Consider the following 22,108-nt stretch of genomic DNA (forward strand, 5'->3'; position numbering starts at 1 on the left):
ACTTTGCCATCTTCCCCCCATAACCATTGACTCTCTATCAAAAAGTCTAACTCTACCTTGAATAAATTCAATGACCCAGTCTCCACTGCTTTCTGGGGAAGAGAGTTCCACACACTAACGACCCTTTGAGGGAAAAGTTTTTCCTCATCTTCGTCTTAAATGGCAGACCGCTGATTCTTAAACTCAATCCCTTGGTTCTAGTCTCCCACAAGTGGAAACATCCTCCCAGTACCTACCATATCAAATCCCCTCAGGGTCTTATATGTTTCTATAAGATCACCTCTCATTCTTCTCATTTTTTTTCTAAATTCATTGTAAAATGACAGAGGAGGCTGAAAATTGGAAGCACTGCTCCCAAATACAGCACCTATCATTTTTGCGAGGCTGGGAACGGGCCCAGGTTGGGCTTTGTGCATGCGTGTTACCTGTAGCAGCTGCCCATATAAAATAACAGCTGCCTCCACTCATCTAATTTTGGTGACCCCGGTGTGTGAACCACGACATGTGCAGGTTAGACCTGGTAGGAACAGGTCTGAACTTTGTGGAGTCAGAAGTGGGGTACCCTTTTGAAGATGTAGGGTACCCCTTTGGATATAGTCCTTGGATGACTTTTGGGGAGGTCAGGTGACCCTCAGGGGAGGTGAGGTGCCTCTTGGGAGAAGTAGTATGCTCCTTAGGGATTGTTAAAAGTAGGAATGAATGTGCATTAAAAGTGGATAAACTCATTAACTGTCAAGTTCATCGTAAATGTCTAATGTGGTAAAACTGTCAAAGCCACAGTCAAAAGTGTCATAATTAACTGTAAAAGGCAATTGTCAAGTTGTGAAAACATTTATAGTCCTGCCCTTTAAACATTTGAAAAAAATATCTCCAGTGTTTTTAAAAAATTGTTGCTTGCTATTTCACTCTGTCTGTTGACATAAGCCTGAGGGTTACCATTACTGGATTAGTGCTGCATGATTGATTTCACAACCTTCTATTATCACAGTAGGGTGCCTGCCATTTCACAGTTTGGTTGACCTCTCCAAGTGCCTATAAATTCTTTGAAATGGGACTATTAATTCTGATGTTTGCACTTATAAGGGGTTATGCACTTGAATGAAATGTTTGTTCTTATAAGAGATTATGAAATTTAAGGAATGTAAATGTAGTAAATTAATTTTTATGTATGAGTTAAAAAAAACTAAAGCCTACAATAGTCTAGAACTTTACATTATTTAATCTCAGCATGGCACCTGAGGTCTGCCCATGATTATACTGGATGAGTTGGCACATTAGGTGTAAAGGCAAAGGGTGCTGGGATGGGTTGGCATGAGTTGGCACCAAGCTGGCTCCAGGGCAAAAAGGGCCATGGAAATGAGAAAAGAGGCATGGGTGGTATGTAGGGTACAGGGGTGGATTGGGGGATATAGGTTGGCATAGATGGGCATGGGGAGTGTGTGGGGGGTGATGGAGTGTGAGGGATGAGGGCTGGAGGGCTGTTTTCTGATTTTTTTAAAAACTTTAACACAGTGATGGAGCACTGAGGCAGGTCTTCCGCCCAGCGCGCCTCCGCATGCGGCAGTCACTGCATTCGTTCTGGAGTCACCTGGCCTGACTCCCAGAGAACTCTACCAGCCCAGAACAAAAATCCCAACTTCTAGGGTACTTTCTCCCAGGTCGATTTTGCAGAGCCAGGAAATGTCCTGGTAGCAGAAATCCAGGCCCGACAGTCCATCTAATATTGGGAGCTGTTTACACTGCTTTCTTACTTCTTCAGCACTCACCACTTCAACTATTTCTTCAGCTCTTCTTTGTACATAGCGTAATGGAAATTTGGAACTCTCTCCCTCATTGGCTGTGGTCGCTGCATCAAATGAAACTGGCAAGACTTGAGATAGATTGAATTTTGTTAGCTAAGGATATTGAGGAGGATGGAGCCAGATAAATGGGGTTGTGGTACAGATCAGCCATGATCTGCCAGTATGGATGAGCAGATTCGTGGAGTGATGTTCCCATTCCCCAATAGACACTGTGACTTTTTGAAGCTCAGTAACTGGGAGGATCATTGCCATGTGCCTTATAAAGGTCTAGCAGAATCTTTGACCTTAGATGCCTGACTACTGCTCTGTGGAAGAATGGGTGACCTTCTAGTTCAACTACACATGGGTAGGTGTAAGAAGAAAAGAAAGATATTGTTTTTCTAGAGCACCTTTCTGGCACTACCCCTTACTACCACAGTGAAGTGTCAACCTAGATGATGTGCCCGTCTGGCCATGGCCAGGTGTAACTATGCTGCGCTCCATCTGCAGGGTTGCTGAAGACGTCGTGCAGCTTGGCATCCTTTACTGTTTCCATCAGGGGTCTGGACGTAGCATCCAATCTGCTGTCGGCCCTGCCGGATCGTCCAGCCGCATCGATGATGCAGTTGAAGTCACCGCCCAGAATGACCGGCTTGGAGGCCGTCAGCAGCAGTGGGAGCTGCTGAAAGATCGCCAGCCGCTCGCCCTTTTGTGCCGGGGCGCACACGTTAATTAACCGGAGTGGAGCATTCTTGTACATTACGTCTGTTACGAGGAGGCGCCCGCCCACCACCTCCTTAACCTCGGAGACAGTGAAGTTGCCTCCCCGCAGCAGAATACCCAGGCTGGAGGAATGTGAGTCGAAACGTGAGGAAACCTCCCGACCAGATCGATGGCCCATGGGACCACCATCGTGACCTGTAGGAGCTGAGGTGCGGTATCACACACTCCTGCAGAAACAACAGGTCAGCTTTGACCTTGACAAGGTAGTCCAAGGTTGCAACACATCACGTAGGAGATTTAATGCTATGCACATTTACAGATGCAATCTTTATCCCCATTTTTAAAGCATTTTGTCACTTAACAAATTTATTGTCTTTGAGGGTTCCAGACCTTTGGTCTGCTCCTGCATACCCATAGTGTTCACAAATTGTCTCACTTTGGATGGGCTGAGGAAACTGTCCTGAACCACTCCATTGGAGATGTTCCGCTTAGGTGGCATCTGGGGTTTTGTGCAAGGAATGAGATTTGATTGTTCTCTGTTGGAGAAGTCTCTCCAATCCACTCCCCCTCTGGGGCGTTGCTGCTCCCAGCTTCCCGGAGCTGGGGTGCACTCCGCGCTTCACTGCACCCAGATTCCAGGGGCTGGGGTGCGCTGGCCTCTTCAAGTTGTGGGCAAAGTTGGGGTGCACTAGTCTCTTCATTGTCTCCAATGTTCTGGAGCTCGGGTGTCTCGCCCTCCAGCTCCTGAGAGCTTTGCCACTTCTTCTATTGGTGCCACCCTTGCCCTTCTTTGTCCGAAGAGCAGCAGCTCTTGTCATCCATGTCAGACAGTAGACACGTCTTGCCATTCATCTGGGAAGTGGCTTGGTCCCTTCTTAGCCCTTTCTTCCTTTTGGCCCTCTTCACCAGCTGCCACTCCCCAGGGTGATTTTCTGCGAATCCATTGATTCGCTCTGCTGAGCAGTTGGAGGTTCAGGGGGCAATGCAGTTGTTTGGCTAATTGCTGCCTCAATCTTTTCATTCATCTTGTCTCTCTCCGTGTCCTCCTTTGTCCCATTGTGCTTGGTGGAGGCCTTGGTGGTTGGAGGGCTGCAAGTGTCCTTGCTGGTAGTGACACTGAGCATTTCATCTGCTTCCCCCTCGTTGGTTTTGGTTGCCTGTGCATAAGCAAGGCAGAGTTTGGGGCAGGTCTCGCCGCACAGGTTGCAGCACTTAGTCTGTTTGCAGTCCTTTGTCTGGTGCCCTTCCAGTTTGGAGTTCTTGCAGAGGGCGGCACTGCAGTTGGCCGCCACATGATCAGACTTGCCGCATGAGCGACAAAGTTTGGGCTGCGCAGCGTAGACAAGATAGCCATGGTTTCCCCCGACAGCGAAGCTGGAAGGATGGTAGAGGTTGGCTCCCTTACCATCCGCCTTGAGCGTGACCTTGACCTGGCATTTGCTGGTCCAAATCCCGAAGGCACCTTTAACCTCGGTGCAGTTCCCAGCCTTGTTGACGCACCTGGCGAGAAAGGTGAGCACATCAGCGACAGGGACATGGGGGTTGTAAAGATGCACAGTCACCACACGGTCCCATTACAACAGCAGAGCAAAAAGTGGCTCCACCGTCAGGATTCTCATCTGCGGCTGCTTTCTCTTCCCCTTGAAAACTTTCAGGAACTTGACGTAGGCAGCAACATTCTTGAAGGTCACGTCGAAGTATCCAGCACTGGGGAAATCTTGCAGGCAGTAGATCTCCGCATCTTCAAATCCACACAACTCCAAAAGGATTCGCTTAATGAAGAAGGCACATCCATGGGTGTTCGTCCTTCACTGTCCTTCACCGCCACCCTAACGGTTTTATGTGCCCTCTGGTTTGGGGCACGACTGGTTTTTAGCCTTCGCCTCACTACACTTGATCTTAGCCAAAAGACCGAGAAGCCGTAATAGTCACTTTGAAGTAAACTGCACATCTGCAGGTTGTATATATAGTCAGACTTACTCTATATATGTAATCCTAAAATAAGCACATTACGGGCATTGTTCCAATATTTGCAAATTGGTACTAGAATCACATTACGCTCTGTATATTATCTGATGATATAATCATTCCTCTGAATGTAAGTCTGATTAGAAAAATGCTTTAGCCCTTGAGAGCTATTGAATTATTTAAATTTATTATGCATAAAGCAAGTACATTTTTTGACTAAACTTTATTAATCCTAACCCACCCGTATAATTTATACGGTGACAGCACTGTTAGAATGAGGGAATCTTGCAGATGTCATGAAAATAGAAAGCACTGCCATAAATGATTGTCAGTGGAAAAGGTAGGGTTTTGAAAGATCGGTGCTCAAGAGGCTTTGGAATTTCGAAATTGCCAAGCTCCCATTTTTTCTCCTCCCCTTCCCTTTCATTCCCTTCACCCCTTTCCTTCACCTTATTTCCTGCTCCCTACACTCCATTTCCCTCCTCTTTCTTTCTCACCCCTCCCTCCCTTTCCCTCACTGTGTGCAGTTTTGGTCTCCACATTTAAGAAAGGATATAATTGTATCGGAGGCAGTAGAGGGAAGGTTCACTATATTGGCCACTGGGAAGAGGGGGCAGCTCTGATGAGAAGCTGAGTAACTTGGGTCTATTTTCTCTGGAGTTTAGAAGAATGAGAGGCAATCTCATTGAAAACTACAAAATTCTGAAGGTGCTTGATAGGGCAGACACTGAGAGATTGTTTCCGCTCGTCAGTGAATCTAAAACACAGGAGCACATCCTAGGATAAGGGAACGATCGTTGAGAGTCATACAGTCATAGAGGTCTACAGCACAGAAAAAGGCCCTTCGGCCCATCAAGTCTGTACCGGTCAAACAAGTACCAAACTATTCTAATCCCATTTTCCAGCACTAGGCCCATAGCCTTGTATGCCATGGCGTCGCAAGTGAACATCCAAATGCATCTTAAATGTTATGAGGGTATCTGCCTCTACCACCCTTTCAGGCAGTGAGTTCCAGATTCCCAACACCCTCTGGGTGAAAAAATTCTTCCTCACATCCCCTCTAAACCTCCTACCCCTTACCTTAAATCTATGCCCCCTGGCTATTGATCCCTCCACCAAGGGAAAAAGTTCCTTTCTGTCTACCGTATCTATGCCCCTCATAATTTTGTACACCTCAATCATTTTCCCCATTAATCTCCTCTGGCCCAGGGAAAATAACCTCAGTCTATCCAATCTCTCCTCATAACTAAAACTGTCCAGCCCAGGCAACATCCTGGTAAATCTCCTCTGCACTCTCTCTAGTGCAATCACATCCTTCCAATAATGCAGATTCCAGAACTGCATGCAATACTCTAGCTGTGGCCTAACCAGCATTTTATACAGTTCCAGCATAGCCTCCCTGCTCTTATATTCTATGCCTTGGCTAATGAAGGCAAGTATCCCATATGCCTTCTTAACCACCTTATCTACTTGTCCCGCTAACTTAAGGGACCGCTGGACATGCACACCAAGGTCCCTCTTATCCTTGGTACTTCCCAGGGTCCTACCATTCATCGTCTATTCCTGTGCCTTGTTTGTTCTGCCCAAGTGCATCACCTCACACTTATCCAGATTAAATTCCATTTGCCACTGATCAGCCCATCTATATCCTCCTGTAATCTAAGGCTCCTCACTATTTACCAATTTTCGTGTCATCCGTGAACTTACTAATCAACCCTCCTACATTAAAGTCTAAATCGTTTATATATACCACAAACAGCAAAGGACCCAACACTGATCCCTGTGGAACCCCACTGGACACAGGCATCCAGTTACAAAAACACCCCTTGACCATCACCCTCTGCTTCCTGCCACTCAGCCAATTCTGGATCCAATTTGCCAAATTGCCTTGGATCCCATGGGCTCTTACATTTGTTATCAGTCTCCCATACAGGACCTTATCAAAAGCCTTGCTGAAATCCAAGTAGGTTACGTCAGATGCATTGCCCTCATCTACACACCTGGGGCAGAATTTTACGGCCCCTTTTTGGCGGGGACGGGGCCATAAAATGCGGGGAGCCATTTTAAACCCCATTGACTTCAGCAGGAATGTAAAATCCCGCTGCCATAAAATTCTGCCCCTGGTCACCTCTTCGAAAAATTCAATCAAATTGTTCAGACATGACCTCCCCTTAACAAAACCATGCTGACTGTCCTTGATTAATCCCTGTTTCTCCAAGTGTAGATTAATTCTGTCCCTCAGAATTGTTTCCAATAGTTTCCCCACCACTTAGTGGTGAAAATTAGGCTGACTGGCCTGTAGTTCCCTGGTTTACCCCTTCCTCCCTTCTTGAATAATGGTACCACATTGGCTGTCCTCCAATCCTCTGGCACCTCTCCTGTGGCCAGAGAGGTATTGAAAATTATTGCCAGTGCCCCTGCTATCTCCTCCCTTGCCTCACTCAACAGCCCGGGATACATTTCATCTGGGCCTGGAGATTTATCTACTTTTAAGCCTGCCAGACCATTTAGAACCTCCTCCCTTTCTATGCTAATTTCTTTAATTATATCACAGTCCTTCTGCCTGATTTCCATACCCACATTGTCCCTCTCACTTGTGAACACCGACACAAAGTATTCATTTAGAACCCTACCTACGTCTTCCAGCTCCACACACAAATTACCACTATGGTCCGTAATGGGCCCTACTCTTTCCCTAGTTAACCTCTTACTCTTAGTGTTCTTGTAAAATAACTTTGGATTTTCTTTTATTTTACCTGCCAATGTTTTTTCATGCTGCCTTTTTGCTCTCCTAATTTCCTTTTCAAGTTCCCCCCTAGACATTCTATACTCCTCTCGGGTCCCACTTGAGCCCTCGGCATCTGCCATAAGCCTTCATTTTTCTCTTTATCCAATCCTGTATATCTCTCGACATCCAGTGTTCCCTGGATTTATTAGTCCCACCCTTTGTCTTTACTGGAATATGTTGGCCCTGTACTCTCCCTATTTCTTTCTTGAATGAGTCCCACTGCTCTGATGCAGATTTACCTAAAAGTAGCTGCTCCCTGTCCACTCTGGCCAAATCATGTCTGATCATATTAAAATCAGCCTTCCCCCAATTTAGAACTCTGATTTCTGGCCCATATTTGTCCTTTTCTATAATAACCTTGAATTTAACAGAATTATGATCGCTATCTGCAAAATGCTCCCCCACTGATACCTCTACCACTTGCCCGGCTTCATTCCCTAAAATCAAGTCCAGGACCGCCCCCTCTCTTGTAGGACCTTCTACCTACTGGCTTAAAAAGCTCTCCTGGATGCATTTTAAGAATTCAGCTCCCTCTAAACCTATCACACTATGACTAACCCTGTTAATGTTGGGGAAGTTGAAATCCCCCACTATTACTACCCTATTATTTTTACACTTCCCTGAAATTTGCCTACATATCTGCTCTTCTATTTCTCTCTGATTGTTTGGGGGCCTATAGTACACTCCCAGCAATGTGATTGCTCCTTTTTTGTTTTTAAGTTCTACCCATATGGCTTCATTTGAGGAGCCTTCTAAGATGTCATCCCTCCTTACTGCTGTAATTGATTCCTTGATCAATATTGTGATACCCCTCTTCTTTTGCCTCCTTCCCTGTCTCGCCTGAAGATCCTATAACCTGGAATATTGAGCTGCCAATCCTGCCCCTCTCTCAACCATGTCTCTGTGACAGCAATGACATCATACTTCCATGTGTTCATTTGTGCCCTCAACTCATCTGCCTTATTCGTCAGGCTCCTTGCATTAAAATAAATACCATCCAGCCTTGCCAAACTCCTTTGTGCCTTAATCGGCCTATAATTTCAATGCCTTCCAGACTCACTTGCTCTCTCTTCTAATTTTGGCTGTGCATCTCCCCCTGCTGAACTTCCTCTCAGGATCCCATCCTCCCGCCAAGTTAGTTTAAATCCTCCCCAACAGCACAAGCAAACCTCCCCACAATGATGTTGGTCCCATTCCAGTTCAGGCACAACCCATCGCTTTGTACAGGTCCCACCACCACCTGAAATGCAGAGATTACTACCTTTGAGGTCCTGTTTTTTAATCTGTTTCCTAGCTCCCTAAATTCTACTTGCAGGACCTCATCCCTCTTTCTACTTATGTCGTTGGTACCAGTATGTATCATGATCTCTGCCTGTTTGCCCTCCCCCTTTAGAATGCCCTGCAGCTGTTCAGTGACGTCCTTGACCCTGGCACTGACCAGGGAGGCAATACACCATCCAGGAGTTATATCTACAGCTGCAGAAACGCCTGTCTGTTCCTCTTACTATCGAGTCTCCTACCACTATTGCTCTTCCCCTCTTTTTCCTTCCTGCCACCCCGTGCAGCTGAGCCACTCATAGTGCCATGAGCATGGCCGCACTCCCCAGAGGAACCGTCATTCTCACTCTCCATTTAGGACTGAGATGAGGAGAAATTACTTCACTCAAAGGGTTGTCAATCTTTCAAATTCTCTGCCCCAGTGGGTTGTGGGATGCCTTATTATTGAATACAATTAAGGCTGAGATAGACAGATTTTTGGTCTCTCAGGAATTAAGGGACACGGGGAGCGAGCAGGAAAAAGAAAGTTGAAGGTCAGGAACAGCCATAATCGTAATGAGCAGACTCAATGGGCCATATAGTCTACACCTGCTCCTATTTCTTATGTTCTTGTGACCCCCCCTCCCCCTCCACCCCCCCACCAGTGATGTCCCAAGTTAGGCCTAGTTCTATGCTGACTTATCAGATCTTACCTGGTGTTAAGATGTGGTCTCAGGGTAGGGAGCAAACAATAATCCAGGGTGCCATGCTATCTGATTGTTATTCAGCAACCCCAGCTGGTAAATGTACAGATGTGGGTATCAGGTGAGAACATGGTGAGGTTCAGCTTTGGTAGATTCCATTGCCCTTCCTAACCATCCCATCCCCTCTCACACTTGAAGGATGGTCACTCTGCTGAGGTAGTGAACAGCCTGCAGCACCTGTGAGACTACGCCTCAAGGTGAGGACAGGAGGAAACTCTGGGAAAAACACTACAGAGGATAATTTTGATTAGGCTCAAAATTAGGGGCAGGGATCATTCTGCCTGATTACCCCATGGCCTGTCCCGTTGTGGCAGGCACCACATATGCCTTGGGGTGGGGGAAGTTGAGTTGGGGGCATGGGCAGGAGGTTTGGGGCGTGGCAGGGGTGGAGGGAGGAGTGGGATGGGGGAGCTGGAGGGGATTTTGAGGGGGGGTTGGTGGGAGGTTGGCGGGGGATGTGGGGAGGAGGGTGGGGAGGGGGAAGGTTGGGGAGAGGGGAGGTGGGGTTGAGGATTGATGAGGAGGGGGTTTGAGGTGGGGGTGTTACTTTTCAGGTTTAGTACCACAAAACTAAATAGTGCAGACTTCTCAAAATTCTCTTTTGCATTTAAACCAGCATGTAAATAGCAGTCTAAATTTTTATTATACCTTAAAGTAGACACAATTCTGATGACATGCTGTGTTGATGTACCAGAGGCTTGAGAATCTTGGGCCTCATCAAAATAAATCTAAGAAACTAGAAACAAGGAACGATGTAAAACAGGGGCCAGAATTTTCCATCCCTGTTGGCATCGGGTGTCTTGGTGGGCAATATGGCGAGAAAAACAAAAATCGGTATTATTCTATTTGAAACTAGTTTGCGATCGTCCGCTCTGCCTGTCAACGGTGGGCAGGCAAATCGGAGGCTGTCAGCCAGCGAGACCGTGTTTCCTGTGGCTGCATAATTAACAAGGCAGGAATGGGACATTATGGTGCGAAAAGTCGCCATTGCAGCCGGCTGGTAAGAGGTCCTATTTCCCGCCTGCTACCGCACTCAGGACAAATCTGGGACAATTCCACCCAGGGTGTTGAGTCAGTGTTGCTCATTTTATCACTCTTACAAAGTCTGGGAATGAATCATTGTTTTTCACTAAGAGATTGCTTAAAGAAAAAATTACAAATCTCTACTCCATCCTAGGTTCACCCCACCCTGCACCATCCTGGTTAAAATCTAACAGAAACTGGTCACACTGTGGGACTAAAATTTCTCAGGGGGTGAGGATTCCTGATCATCCATTGTAACTTGGCAAGAAAAAATCATTGAAATCCCAGAGAAACAGCATAAAAGCCTTTTACCATAAAGGGTCATTATAGAAACCCAATATTATAAGTGCCTGTAGAAATTATTTCACTTCAAATTTTGATGTCACACTTTTTTTTTGCTGCTGGTGTTTCTTATTTATTAATTACATTTTTCCACTTAATTTGCCTTTTTCTTTCACACCCCAAACAACAATTAGAATATTTTTACATACTATTTGCATATTTATTTACTACATACATAATGCAACATCATATGGAACCTGTGGATAGGCTGTATATTCACAGTGTACAACACAAATGTATGACAGTGGGCTAGTGCCAGAGAAGTGAAAATGGTAAAGTTGTATTAACTACAGAGTTGGATTGCTTTGTAAATGTAACGATTTCTTTGTAGGCACTTTCCTAACATCTGTTAATTTCTCTGTGATTAATTATCCTTCGAGAATCAGCATTGGGCCTCCAACTTCTCCATTGCTACAGTCACTCAACCTACTGCATGTAGGTATAATGAAAGAAAGACAAAATCTACACTTATACAGCGCCTTTCACAATGTCCCAAATTGCTTTACACCCAATTAAGTACTTCTGAGTTGTAGTCACTGGTCTAATATAGGCAATGTTATCAAATGGCGGAGCAGGCTTGAGGGGCCAAATGGCCTACTCCTGCTCCAAATACATATATCATTCTGGTTGGATGAGATGAGCTGAGCTAGGTGGCCTTTGTCATCCATAATTATCTTACATACAGTATCTGGAGTTCTGTTTAGTTTGTTGCTAGTGAAGGATAACTATGAGTAGGTTTTGTGGGGTAAGATTGCCAGGACAGGTGTGCATAATGGGCTCATAGTGAATCAGTAACCTGTTTTACACTGCGCATGATTCTCAAGAGTCTTTTCCATTGACTTCAATCTTGTCCTTTTGTCTACTTACCCATTATCCCACTCTATCTTGAAGCTTTTTTTGAGTTTTTAAGGTATTGAAATATCATGATGAACTGGGGTTGCATAGTAGGTACTGAAAATATATCGTAGTGAGGAGTAGAAATCAGTAAGTCTTCAGACTTGCTGATCAAGAAAACACAGATACAATTGTAAACCTTTGTAAGTCTTTGCCCTCTGGTCTCTTAAAAGTTGTGTCGCACAGAGGTACCTGAGGTCTCCAATGCTTCTCACTGACAGTAAAGACCTATGTTGTTCAATCATTGCACTTTTTTGCTCAGGAGTCATTTGATCTTTCCACCTTGGAAGATTACTGATAAAGTAGAATCCCATTATACCCCTTGCATGAAATAATTATATTGAATAAAATCATGCACCCAGGCAGAAGAAAGTCTTCTTTTACTTCTTCAGAATGGAAAAGATCTTGTGCAGTTTATCTGGGTTGCATGTATTGAATCTTTTCCCAAATATGAATTTACTGTCGCCGTGTCCATATGGTGCAGTGTGCAGAACATGTTCATCTGGGCTGAAGCAGTCACCAAAATCAGTGTTATCGTCTGCACAGTGTTATAAATAACTAATGGGATATTTTCCTGTCAAATGAACAATATTGCATGATGCTGTTTAAGTAAAATTTGCACTCTCTGGTTTGTTTAATGGTTGCGGTGGGATCACCCTATAGAGTGCACACAAACTAACACTGCATTGTATCATTGCTGCTCTTAATATTAATGGCCCATGATCCATATATTTTGCAAAATATTTGTAACCAGTTACCAACAATGGGTGTTAGCATCATTTTACTAGGACCCTTCTGTGATTGGTGAACTGATTGGTTAGTCTTAAAAGGGGAAAAAAATATCACGCATGATTGAGGGGGAGGGTTAAAGTGGAGAGGGGGTAGTAAGGGGCCCAGAAACAGGGGAAGCAGCAGGGACCATGATTTCTCTCCCTGGCTCTGACTATATCTCCCATTATTGAAAGCAGGCTTTCTCCTGACAGGCTTCCCAACCCTTTTGACCTCCTTGTCAAAGTCCAGCACCGTTCCCTAGTGAATCCAACTGTCAACTCTTCCAACAATACTGAACACAGTTTCCACTCAATCTGCAACAGCAAAAGAAATTCAAAAGCACCTCAAAGTTAAAAGGTGATCCTTTTATGTAGTGCTCATGCTGAGGTTCCCTTATGCAGCTAAACACATGTTCATCTGGCAGTGATTAAGAGATGGCATTAACTGAACCTGGGGAATCCAAAATGGCAAATCGGATGCCAAATCTGAAACTGTTTGATGTTGGGATTCGTCCACTCTGCATGTTTACAGCACACACATGGCACACGTGTGCTAGGGCCCTTACAGTCACAGTGCACCACTGACCACTGAGACCACTGCTCTGAAGTTTTGACTTTCCTTGGTGCCAGCACCTTACAGCACTATAGATGCTGCTCGTGTCTATTTCCATCGGAATTCAGCAACAGGACAGCTGTAACTAATTTGCCTGCGCTCATTAAATTTCAATTTCTGTCATTAAGCTCAGTCTAAAAGTACCATAAATAAAACTCTCCAACACTTCTTCATCCCACATGAGTTATAAACTAAGCCTCATTCAATGAGACAACGAGATAGTCATCCTCGCAGACAGCAGGCTAAGATGCATTTTCTGTATATAAATTCTTCATTCACATGAATTTTCTTCCTTTTGTACTGTTAGCAGCTGACTTGCTAGAGCTTGCTTCACTTTGCCAGTTTTTCAAGTTTCTCACTTTACTTATCTACCCCATCTTTGGCTCTTCCCACACTTTCAATGTCTCCTTTACATTTTGATTTCTCCCATTCTAGCTCCTTTTTACCTCTTGCTCTTCATCACTTCTGCCCTTTCACCATTTCCTCATCCCCTCCTTAACAACTTTACAGGACATTCTATGCCTTTTCTGGTGAGTGCGGCGATTGTGTTCTCTGCCCTTTCCCCTGCACTGTTTCTGTTATCGGTAACAGCCTTACATTTTGAAGAAGGGTTTATCAACTTTCTGGTGTTTTCGCTGACTGGCTTGCTGAGTGTCTCCAGCCTTTTCCATTCTTATCTAAGATTACCAGCAGCTGCAGTATTTTATGTTTGTCGACTTGCTGTCATGGCTGAATTCCTTCCTTTTTCAGCCCTTTAGTGGCCTTCTGTGCTAACCTTTTCTCAGGCGCTCTCATGTTTTGGGGAGCAAAAAGCAATTCCAAATATTACTTTCAGATACTTAATCAGGCGCTGGGCTCCTCTCAAGTTTGAGGGGGGCAGGTGTTTTACTCAATATGTGTTTACAATTTAATGAGACTTACCCTCCAGCACAATTTTCCCTAATGCTATCATATTTCTAATTTGTTTCTTTCCCCCTTCCTCCTCATTCTATAATCTGATGTATAAACAAGTCTCCACATGCTCCCCTCCTCAGGATCCATTTACCTCTCAGCTCTGTAAACACCAGGGGATTATTCCTGCAACACAGCTACAGGTATTGCACACAAGGAATTTCATCTCTCATTCAGTTTCTATTATGCACAGGTGAATTTTACAAATACTTGAAATTCAGTCCCACGCCCCCTCGATCCCGAGGTGAGTTTCAGGAGATCAGGGACACCCTCCCCACAGTTTTCTATCACACTTGCAATCTCCAGTAAGCTCTCCAAGCAGCAAGGTTCCACACCAACAGCATGCATTCATTTAACATTAGTGGGCAGGAAACTGATGGGTTTGATTTCCTAAAATAGGAACAAGAGTTAGCCATTCAGCTCCTCGAGCCTTTTCCATGACATTCAATTAGATCATGGCTGATCTGCACCTCAACTCTAGCCATTCACCTTTGCTCAACATTCCTTGCCTACAAATATCTCCCAGCAGGTGAATCTTCACAATAGGAGGGCATAATTATACAAGTTAGCCTGCAAGCTCTTACTGTTGAATTACATACTACTTAAACAAGTTTCTACATGCTCTTTGGAAGAATATCGTGTTTACATAATCTGCCAAAATAAGGAAATGTTTGAAAATTGACCAAAGAATTTTAGACTCTCCAAGTACAAAGCTACATGCAGATTTTCCTGCAATGGCAAGTTGAGGAAAGTTTCTGAATTGCAAACATAAGGAGTAATAACTGGACAATGTGTGAGAGAATCAGAGCTTTAAATATGATAATAGTTCCTTGTCCAAAAAACACATTCTGGAATATGTTTTTCACCCCTCATACATTCAGAAACATGTCAATTATTGTATTTTTCTAACAGCTTTTTATACAGGCTGTAGCTTGGTACGAGATAGTAACAGGTAGGTGTCGTGAAACAGAAGCTTAAGCAGCTTACCACATCAGCTCACACTTTAATGATGTGATCTTTGGAATAACACTCTGACTGAGCTTATCCTCTTTAGACATAAGACATAAGACATAGGAGCAGAAATTAGGCCATTCGGCCCATCGAGTCTGCTCCGCCATTCAATCATGGCTGATAAATTTCTCAACCTCATTCTCCCGCCTTCTCCCCGTAACCTTTGATTCCCTTATCAATCAAGATCTTATCTATCTCGGTGTTAAATACACTCAATGACCTGGCCTCCACAGCCTTCTGTGGCAATGAATTCCATAGATTCACCACTCTCTGGCTAAAGAAGTTTCTTCTCATCTCTGTTCTAAAAGGTCTTCCCTTTACTCTGAGGCTGTGCCCTCGGGTCCTAGTCTCTCCTACTAATGGAAACATCTTCCCCACGTCCACTCTATCCAGGCCTTTCAGTATTCTGTAAGTTTCAATCAGATCCCCCCTCATCCTTCTAAACTCCATTGAGTATAGACCCAGAGTCCTCAAACATTCCTCATATATTAAGCCTTTCATTCCTACGATCATTCTCGTGAACCTCCTCTGGACCCTCTCCAGGGCCAGCACATCCTTCCTGAGATATGGGGCCCAAAATTGCTCACAATATTCTAAATGTTGTCTGACCACAGCCTTATAAAGCCTCAGCAGCACATCCCTGCTTTTATATTCTAGTCCTTTCGAAATAAATGCCAACATTGCATTTGCCTTCCTAACTACCGACTCAACCTGCAAGTTAACCTTAAGAGAATCCTGGACAAGGACTCCCAAGTCCCTTTGCACTCCAGACTTCTGAATTCTCTCCCCATTTAGAAAATAGTCTATGCCTCTATTCTTCCTACCAAAGTGCATGACCTCACACTTCCCCACGTTGTATTCCATCTGCCACTTCTTTGCCCATTCTTCTAACCTGTCCAAATCCTTCTGCAGCCTCCCTGCCTCCTCAATACTACCTGTCCCTCCTCCTATCTTTGTATCATCTGCAAACTTAGCCAGGATGCCCTCAGTTCCTTCATCTAGATCATTAATGTATAAAGTGAAAAGTTGTGGTCCCAACACTGACCCCTGCGGAACTCCACTAGTCACCGGCCGCCATCCTGAGAAGGACCCCCTTATCCCCACTCTCTGCCTCCTGCCAGAGAGCCAATCTTCTATCCATGCTAGTACCTTGCCTCTAACACTATGGGCTCTTATCTTACTGAGCAGCCTCCTGTGCGGCACCTTTACTATGTATTGTATCAGGGGAGAGCTAGTTTTCACTTCAGCAAGTTTCTATTTTTGCCAGTGATCCTTGTCAGAGTGTGAAGAGCAGGAGAGGAAGTTGCTTGGATCAAATTAAGTAATTTGAACTGGCTATGCTATTGTTCCAGACTAGTAACCAATTGCATGTTTTCACCTGAAATTAAATCAGGTTTATTGGCAAAAAGGGAAGGTGTGACATCTATCCACACACTTTTCCTGTCACCTGTTTCACATTATAAATTCCTATGCCCATATTTAGGGAGGTCTTGTGGAGCAGTGGTAGCGTCCCTTACCTGATGGCCACAAAATGTGTGCACATAACGTGGCCAAACACGTTGATTAACATCCTTCCAGTACATCTGATGGCAGATGGTAAAGAGTGGGTGAGATTCCTGGTCAGCCATACCACCGGCAAACCACTGCAGTATGTTGCCAAGCATAATCATGGACGAAGTCCATGGTCGCCAGGTCTTAGGGCATGGTACCTGAAGAAGGAGGAGGATGCCCACATTTATAATGGTAACTACCTATATAAGTTTGTCTGTAATTACATTCTTCCCCTAATGGAGGTGCTCCAGCAGCACCAATATAGGCAGTTTCCATTTTAACTGTGAACATACAAATTTATTTATAATATATATAGTTCAGTGGTCGCATTCTTACCTGTGATTCAAAAGGTTGAGAGTTTAAATCCCACTCCAGAGGCTTGAGCACAAAATTCAGGCTGGCATTTCAATAAAGTACCACACTGTACGAGGGACCAACTTTCAGAAGAGATATTAAACTGAGACCACATCTACCTTCTCAGTTGGACATCACAAGATCTCATGGCATTATAGCAAAAAGGAGCTGGGATTTCTCCCCGATGTCCTGATCAATGTTTACTTCTCAACTAACAGCATGGAAACAAATTATCCAATTATTTATCCTATTCTCAGAGTGAACTCCCCTGTCCTTCTTCAAGAAGTACACCAGGCCTGCCAGAGAACACAAGCTTAATTCAACATCTGACCTGAACGACACTATCACCAGCAGTGCAGCTCGGTACTGCACTGGAGTGTCAACCCAGATCAAGTGCTCTAGTCTCTGCAGTAAGGCTTGAATTTGCAGCTTTCTGGTTCAGGGGTAAGAGTGCTGCCCATTCCGTTAAGGCTGACAATCGGGATTGAATTACATCTGTCCACCCTCATTCAATTATCCCCTATGATGTTAACTTTCCTTACCTGAACACTACACTTGATCTTAACTCCCTGTGTGCAATGCAAAGGGCAATTGAATAATGCATATATTGTGCAAAACTGGGCAATTAACATTCCAAGAAACATTGTAACCACTACACTGACCATGATCCTGATTGTTTGTCCCTCTTCCGCGGCTACGTTCGCGGCCGGGTGTCCCTGGAAAGGGAGCACGCGGTGTTTGCCGGCACCATCGAGGCCTTCCGTGCCCGGTGGGCACCGCGGGGACTGGGGTGTTTTGTTGACCCCTTTAATCACATCTTGGTTTGATGTTTGTAAGGTTCCTTTAAAGTTTTTCCTTGATTTTACAGCTGACCTGACTTAGGGGCTGTGCTTAATTTCTCCCTTGTTATTGTTAATTTAGTTAATTGTTTTGACTCGAAAAGAGTTACACTGACCATGATGGTACCATACGCTCACAGATAACACTTTCAGTGGTTGTGACATGTATTTGTCAAACTGAAAGCAAATATATTTGCCTGGAACCCTTCAAACTGTGGGTGAAATTAATTGCGCGGATACTTAGACTAATTGTCAACTTTAGCACACCTCAAGTAGTTTCAGTTGATTCATTCTTTAACAAATGTTAATAATCCAACATTTGTCATGACCTGTTACCCCTATACTCCCATTCCTTTATTTTAACTAACAATGCTTCATCCATTACTGGATGCTGATTCTAGCAAAATGGAGTAGAATCATAGAAGGGGAAGTTAATCTGCAAAACAGGTGGGTGGAAAAATTCTTTAAATTTCAATACTGAGCCCAACAGGCCTCAAACCCACAGACTTTTGGTTTTAATTGAGATAGGACAAGAATTGGCAAACAATCTGCACCCAGGAGGCAGGTCACTGATTTAACTATTTTAATGAGTCTGTGTACCTCAGATTTTATCTGTCCTCTAGGTTTAACCCTGGTCGACTGGTTTTCGGTTGAGTGATTAAGCAGAGAAGGAGGCCATTTGGACCATTGTCTTTGAAAGAGCTATCCAATTAATCTCGCTCCTCAGGCTTTTCTACATAGTACTGTAAAGTTTCTCCTTTTCCCTTCCCAAAGTTATAATCAAATCTGCTGTAGAGCATTAGTAAAACATCTAAAAGTTGCACTCTATGTTATTACGCACGATCACTGCACCTAACCAAAATTCCCATGGCTCCTATTTTCATTTATTGTTTTATTACCTTGGTTCTCATAGGAGGTTTCAAAGAACCTAGTTAGTACATTAACATTGCACATTGACTTCAGTTCAACATAATAATCAAACTGGATTGAGAACTTGTAGCAGTGGGAGGAAAATATTTTTAAAAAAACATCAAAAGCAGCAGGAAATTAAAAGGAGAGGATTGTAAATGTGTAGATTCTGTGCCATAAGAATCAATGAACCTGATATTGACGGGAAGACAGGAGTGGGGCAGGGGGAGGGATGGGGCAAGGTGAGGGGTGGAACATGGTGAGGGGTAGGGCTTAGGAAGGGGTGGGGCAGGGTGAGGGGTGGGGCTGTGTGAGAGGCGGAATATGATAAGGGGTGGGGCAGGGTGAGGGGTAGAACAGGGTGAGGGGTGGGGCTGGGTGAGTGGTAGAACAGGGTGAGGGGTGGGGCAGGGTGAGGGGTGGAACAGGGTGAGGGGTGGGGCAGGGTGAGGGGTGGAACAGGGTGAGGGGTGGGGCGGGGTGAGGGGTGGGGCAGTGAGGGGTGGGGGTTAGAACAGGATGAGGGGTGGGGCAGGGTGAGGGGTGGAACAGTGAGGGATGAGGCAGGGTGAGGGGTGGGGCAGGGTGAGTCAGTGAGGCGTCATTGCTCAGGTTGGGGGCAGGGGGGAGTGGTTGTTTAATTGCAGGGAAGAGGAAGTAGCTATTGCTGGATCCAGCAGTTAACTGGAAGGATACTTAATAGTTGGATCCAGCAATTCTCCCCTTCCTTTAGCTGACAGGTTTCCCAAAGGCAGGGAAACCTGGCCAGCCAGGTTAAAATTTAAAATGGAGATTAAATATAAGACATGCAGCCTCATTATAATAGTTAAATGACCCCCCTGCCTCCAGTTTGTGCCTGCAGTCCTGTCCCACGTCTGTTAGAACTGCATGTGGGTGTATTAGAGGTGGGTTGGAGTTGGGTTTGAGATGTTTAACATTTGCACATCCCACCCAACACAAACCCCACATTTTTAGGGCTTAAAATTCCTCACAATGATTCTCTGATCCTGTGACAGGGAATAGGCACAATATTTGGTCCACTTGAAGTCAATGTAGACCATTGTCATCCTCCAGGTTCATGGTTAAAAGGACTGAATTGGATTTTGTGCTTCTACTTATTTTTCCTAATTAGCAAAATTAATCATTGCAAAAAAAATTGCATCAACTCTCTATAAATTTGCAGCTGTGATCACTGCTTCAACCCCAAATCCCAATAATATTTCCTCTGCTGTAATATAATTGCTTTTTAATAGCAAATAAAACAAGTAAATGCTGAGATTACGCTTTTGTAGATTATCAATCTAGAAAGACCAACTCAACAGAACTATCAAGTCTTGCAGCACTTGTGAATTCAACACTTGACAGCTCTAACTGAGCACACTGGAATATCAATATTTTTACTAAAATCTCCATGGGGAACGTTTTCCCCCCCGTTGGCGAGGACGGGAGTGGGCGCGGGTTGGCAGGCCTCCGATCGGCGCCCCTGGTCGGGGGTGCGCCACCATTTTATGTGGGCAAGCCAATTAAGGCCCACCCAGCGTGACGTCTGCCAGGAAGCGCTATGCGCTCCCTGCGTGGGCAGGGTGGATTCCCTCAGCCGAGAGTGCGCTCTTTCGTGCATGCACACGAAAGTGCACACAGATCTCCCTGTGGCAAAGTGCTGTCTCAGGGAGATTGGCTCCGATGTAAAACTTTCAATAAAGGTGATTAAAAAATTTCCCTGCCATGTCCCCTCATGTGACACTGTCACATGAGTCGGGACATGTCCATAACTTTTATTTAAACATTTAATTAAAATTTAAAGACCCTCATGAAACCTCATCCCGCCTGTGGATGAGGTTTCATGCTTTTTCCGAGGCCAACCTTAAGGTTGGACGGGCAGGTCCATCAATCATGTTAATGAGCTTTTAATGGCCTTAATAGGCAGTTGCCAGTTCAGCAGGGAGAACTGAAAATCTAAATGACGTCGGGACGCACGCCCGATGTATCTCCACATCATTTGACGTGTCAGCAAGTGAGCCCCGCCCCCGCTCGCCGACCGGAAGATTTTTCTCCATAACTCTGACCCAGTTATGCAGTATTATATAATAAACCTAAAGGTTATGGCACAACTTTTTCGTACTTGGCATCTTCCATCAGGGGAACATCATTTGGAAGTTTCAATCAGAATTTTACACATCCAACATTGCACGTCTAATATTAATTATGAACTCCAAATATATCAGAAAAGAGTATATGGATTGCAGTGTATGTCAAAGGGCTATGTGTGTGTTTATATTGAGGTTTACTCTGCACTTGTTCTTGTGCACTTATTGAAAACGGCCCAAACCAGAGACATTTAGGATCATAGAGTAAGATTTTAACTCATTCAGAACCCATCCATTTGCACACAGTTAAAATCTGGCCCGTGGAATTTTACAGCACAGAATTAGGCCATTTGGTCCATTGCGCCTGTGCCAGTTCTTTTAAAGAGCTATCCAACTAGAGTCCTACTTACTCCTGCTCTTTCCCCATAGCCTGCAATTTATCCCTCTCACTTTTCAAGTTTTCATCCAATGCCCTTTGAAAGATGCTTACGATACCTTGTAATTCTCCAATAATCATTCACTATTGCAAATTATGTTTTTGCCTTTTCTTCAGTGGAAGAGAAGATAAACTCTTTAATCTACGTGGATATATGAAAGGATTCAGTCAGTGAATTAGACTGGGTAAGATACTTACACCCCGAGCTGTGGCTCAGTGGGTAGCATGCTTGCCTCTGAATCGCAAGGTCATGGGTGATGGATCCACTCCAGAGTCCTGAGTCCAAAATTCTAGGCTGACAATCCAGTGCTGAGGGATTGCAATACTGCTGGAGGTGCACTAAGCTGAGGCCCTCTCTGCATTCTAAGAAGAACATAAAAGGAACTGTGGCACTAGTTCAAAGAAGGGAAAGGGAGTTATCATCAGTGTCCTGGCCAATATTTATCCCTCGTTCAACATCGTTATCACTTTGCTGTTTGTGGGGACTTGTTGTGTGCAAATTGACTGCCACCTATTTCCTACATTACAACAGTGACTACACTTCAAAAAGTACTTCATGGACTGAAAAGATCTTTGGGATGTGCCGAGGTAATCAAAGGTGCTATATAGATGCAAGTTTTTCTTTCTCTCCTCGCGCCTGACTTAAAACAACTTACCCGAAGACTTGCTACTGTGCCTTTTCCTTCTTCAGTGAGGTGCCCGCCTCCACTTGTTACGAACAGATTTCCTTCCACCCACTTAGAACTCAGTTATCTTCAGCCTGCGAAGCGGTCTCAGCCTCGACCCTCAAGATGTCACAATCAAGCACAAGTCTAGCGTCGATCTGATTATCGTTTCTGTTTGCATTGGCAGGTAACTTGCTTGTACAGAAAGCTATTTGCTTTGGCTCGAAACACTCAGATTGTCGCCCTTTGGATTACTAGAACCAGTCTGGGTCTTGGTGCGTTAAGTCTCCAGAGCCACAGATGCCCATTGTTCATGGTCCAACAGGAAAAATAAAACTCATTTAAAGCATTAAAAAAATAGCCCCCAGGCCAAGGGAAAGAA

At 44.6% G+C, this 22,108-nt stretch overlaps 1 protein-coding gene across 1 annotated transcript in view; it reads right to left on the reverse strand.

Annotated features, from left to right (window-relative positions):
• LOC144691226 (complement C1q tumor necrosis factor-related protein 1-like) overlaps positions 1 to 21,829 on the reverse strand; it is a 35,757-nt gene extending 13,928 nt beyond the window's left edge. Inside the window, exon 1 of the mRNA XM_078559276.1 lies at positions 21,718 to 21,829. The gene's annotated coding sequence lies outside the window, so the exon portion shown is untranslated. The remainder of the gene's footprint in view (positions 1 to 21,717) is intronic.
• Between the last annotated feature and the right edge of the window lie 279 nt (positions 21,830 to 22,108).

The sequence above is a fragment of the Cetorhinus maximus genome, chromosome 15, assembly GCF_964194155.1.
Source record: "Cetorhinus maximus chromosome 15, sCetMax3.hap1.1, whole genome shotgun sequence".
NCBI classification, from domain to species: Eukaryota; Metazoa; Chordata; class Chondrichthyes; order Lamniformes; family Cetorhinidae; genus Cetorhinus; species Cetorhinus maximus.